The sequence below is a fragment of the Acanthisitta chloris genome, unplaced genomic scaffold, assembly GCF_000695815.1.
Source record: "Acanthisitta chloris isolate BGI_N310 unplaced genomic scaffold, ASM69581v1 scaffold995, whole genome shotgun sequence".
Lineage (NCBI taxonomy): Eukaryota > Metazoa > Chordata > Aves > Passeriformes > Acanthisittidae > Acanthisitta > Acanthisitta chloris.
Genome location: NW_008674051.1, coordinates 1 through 3949, shown reverse-complemented (window position 1 = coordinate 3949; position 3949 = coordinate 1).

The following is a 3949-nucleotide window of genomic DNA, read 5'->3' as shown; positions in this document are numbered from 1 at the left end:
ATATCTGACAAACTCAGAGTTTAGCAGCTAGAAGACAACAAGGATAAGTACCAGGAAGTTTTAAGTCAGCAAGCTCTGTGTGTACATGTGTGTGCCCACCTGTGCACATGTGCCCTCATGTGCGTGTGCACAGCCCAGGAGTGCTGGAAGACATGCTGTTGCTTCTCAGAGTTTTGGAGCACCTGATCTGGCACTGGAGTCAGACTTGCCATGAATTTGACTGGAAAAGTTTCTAAACTTCCCAGGATATAAGACACTGAAGCTTCAGATGGCAGTCTGAATTAATCACAATGTGAGACTCTTGCTCAACATGGCCCAGCTTAATGTAGCTGGAAATAATCATATGCTCCCACAATGGGCAGTAAGCAGTCTGGTGTCTACTCATTCTCTTAACATCATATAATGCTAAATATTGATAAGAATAATTATATCTATGTTTCTGTTGCTGCATCGAAAATTAGTTACTTACATTTAAAACAATTATATTGGTGATACCCAGATCCTCAGACCTCAGGAAAATTGATCACATAATGGTCTATAGTGAGGTGACAAGACTGAGAATAATAATGAAAATCAGGGACTTACAGGTTTTCTTCCATCTTTCCTGCCTTCTTCCCTGCCTTTTCTATTTTAGAGCATTTAAAGAGTTAAAATATTGAGTATAAAATGAGATAAACAGCAGGAGAGGCAAACAGGAGAGCAGGAGAATGTTAAGACCATTATCAATCTGCACAGTAAATGTTGGACTGGGGGCAGGGCAGAGGGCAGGACAGTGTCAGTTGAGCTTCAGATCAGTTCAAGCCACCCGGGCCACAACCACAGCCTGCTGCTTCACGTGGCTCTTCTGAAGCCTAACACAATTGGTGCATATTTGATTCTATGATTATTTTCAAGAAATTATGCAAACTTTTCTTGATTTGAGGTTCTTTATGTTGAAAAGCAATAGTAAGTTCATTTTATATACAGTTAAACCACTTGGCTGTTATGTAGAATGTGTCTTTCTGTCCTGTTCATGTTTATCTAGTTTGTTATTACAGTGATCTGAAAAGGCAATCTGAATAGATACAGGGTCAGGAAGCCTTGAGCCTGTATGATAGTGATAGAAATTAGATGACCTTATTCTGGCTTAATGTGTGTTCTCTTCAAAGCTAGTTTTAAAACATACTCAGGAGAGCTCTTAGACACCTCAAGAACAGAACTGGAGTGAGTTGTAGGTGTGACTTCTGTCTGTGATGAAATGTAGGTCACAAAGGGTGTGGATTATTAAATGTGCTTTAAACTGTGAGGAATGGTTGGCCTTTTGTATAATTAGTGCATTGACTGCCCTGGAAGTTGCTATGACAGGTTTTAAGGGCTTTTCTGAGACACCAGAGAGCTGTCAGTTTTATTAAGTAGAGAGACTTGTAACATTATCATAACTGATATTTTTTCTAGAGATTTTGAAGTTGTTCGTTTAGATGCAGTGTTGCAGCCTGTTCAGAGAGACTTTCCTTATGAGACAGATCCACCCAGCATTAAAACACTTCTGCCAGCAAACTGGCTTTGTCTCATTTGCGCATCAGCATATGATGATCTCCTTCTTGTATAAAAATATTAAGGGCACATATTGATCCATGTATTTTACCCAGAGGCACTCTATTGGGTAAGTAGCCAGTATGTATTTCACTATCAGCTGTTCAGTCCCTCAACAGGAGATGATGATCAGACTGTGAGCAACAAGTCCTTAAAAAAGCCTTGTTTGAGGATGGGGGTTTTTGGACTGCATGGCAAATTTGAGAGACCTCCAGTTTTTGATCATTTCTCCAGGAGTCTATATAGAGAGGAGTTTCTTTCTTCATCCTAATGCTCAAAAAGCTTGAAAGTTTCTTCTCACTTCCTAGAGTTTATTACAAAAAGAGGTAGATATAAAGCCGTGTCATTTTCTGCAGGCTTGTATAATTACTTCTTTTTTTAGAAGTTATAATTCTGTTTCTGGAGTTTTAATTATTCAGTATTCAACACTGGGATTTCTAGGATCTCAATGCATTGTATAACTAGCCCAACACTCAAAGCACTATCCTTTTCACTACTAATTTGATCCCTGTGTCCTAAATTTTGTTGGGATGTTCTTTAGATATAAAGTATGATATTACTGTTTTTATGTCCACTTTTAAACTATTAAAATCTTAGATAGTGGTTATAATCAGTAACTGTTTATTCACAGGACTGTTATACCTTGGTGACCCTAAGTTACTACAGAGAAGTTTTATTCTAAGTGTGGGTTGTCATTAATATAAACAGATGAATAAATATTTTGGCATAATCTGAATAAATATGTTTAGTTTAAAAGGTACCATGAAGTTGTTCATACAGGTATATTTTTTTTTATTGACCACCAAAACTGTTCTGAAAAATAGGATTTAATGTTTATCCACCATCAGTTAACCAAACCCCAAATAAATAGGCACATAAATAAATAAGCCAGATATAACCATGCGAACTGTTGAAACAATGAACGAGTAGTTCATTGTTGAAGTAGTCTTGTGGTTGAACATAAGAGTAGATGGAAATTTAAATGTAGAAAACTGATTGAGTATGGTCACTTTACCCCAGTTACGTTGTCATAAAATGAAATCTAGAATTGTTACAGATTTGCCTTCAATAAATTTCATCTTGGAGGAAATCACCAGTGTTGAGGTAGTTTCCTTGCACCTGTTTTATAAACCCTGGGATTGTAAGAGTAGGTTGGCACAGAGTGATAAAGACCCTGTGTCTCTTTCCTTATGTAGAGCTTCCTTTTGTGCTGTTAATCTATATTAAGGCCACAAAACCAGGGGAGCCATGACCTGTCAGTTGTTTCCGACCTTGGCACCTGATGATTCAGCACAGCGGAGAGGCAGGTCTGGAGCTTACTATGGCAAATGTCAGTCAGTAAGGCAGAAGACATTGCTCTATATTAAATCACAGATAAAGATGGGAATGATGCCAGTGCCCTTTGTCTATAGGTATGCATGCAACCCTGTTAATTGAAAAGGTGTAAACTTCAGCTAAGCCCTTAGTATTACAATCTGATTTTCAGGAAACTTTGTTCCTGCAGGAGATACCAATGTCTTCTGCTGTTAACTTTGTGATCTTTTATAATATACTGAAAGGGTAAACAAATGCTTTTTGTATGGTCTACTTTTTAAAACATTAAACCAAATGTAAATGTTTTGGGATACTTTGTTGTTGCTTGTTGTCTGTAATATTCAGCTTTTCAGTACATATTTTTTTGGTAAACACACACAGCAGTGTGATCTGCAGCTGATTTCCCTCTGAAGGACAGCTTTCCGTGTTACTCATTTAAGATTACTCATCACAGCGAAATGACTGACTGTAGAATGACCCTTTAACTTTGTTGCAGAAAATAAGAATGTTATCTTTGAATTTCTAAGGTACCAATGTGGAAGTTTGACACCACCAACTTCTTAAAGGCCTGGGAATAAGAATATAAATTCCCGCAGATTTGCAGTCTCTGTAGTTCCAAAAATAAGTAAAGTGGAGACTTGTGGCAGGAACCTGACGTAAATGTTACTGACTTCCTGAATATCAAAGGTGCTTAAGAGTATTTTGTACTTTCTTTATATGTCTGATGAAAAAATACCTAGTATCCCTGACAAGCTCGGTTAATACTGAATTAGACAGTCTTGTAGATTTCCTTCAAGTGTTTTTGCTGACGTTAAGTAAAGAAATCTGATACACAGATGAAAGTTATGACAGAGCAGGTCAGCAGAGATTGTTCGTGCAGGTGGCCAGGCTGCTCGGTGCGTCCCAGCCGATCTGGCCCTCCCGGGCTGGCAGCTCTCCCGCCCGGCGCTGCCGGGCCCTGGGTGCGGCCCCAGCCCGGTAAGTACCTGCTGCACCTCGCAGCAGTGGCTGTGCGGAATAAGGACAGTGGTAATATGAAACCAGTCTCGTTGGTTTTTGTTCA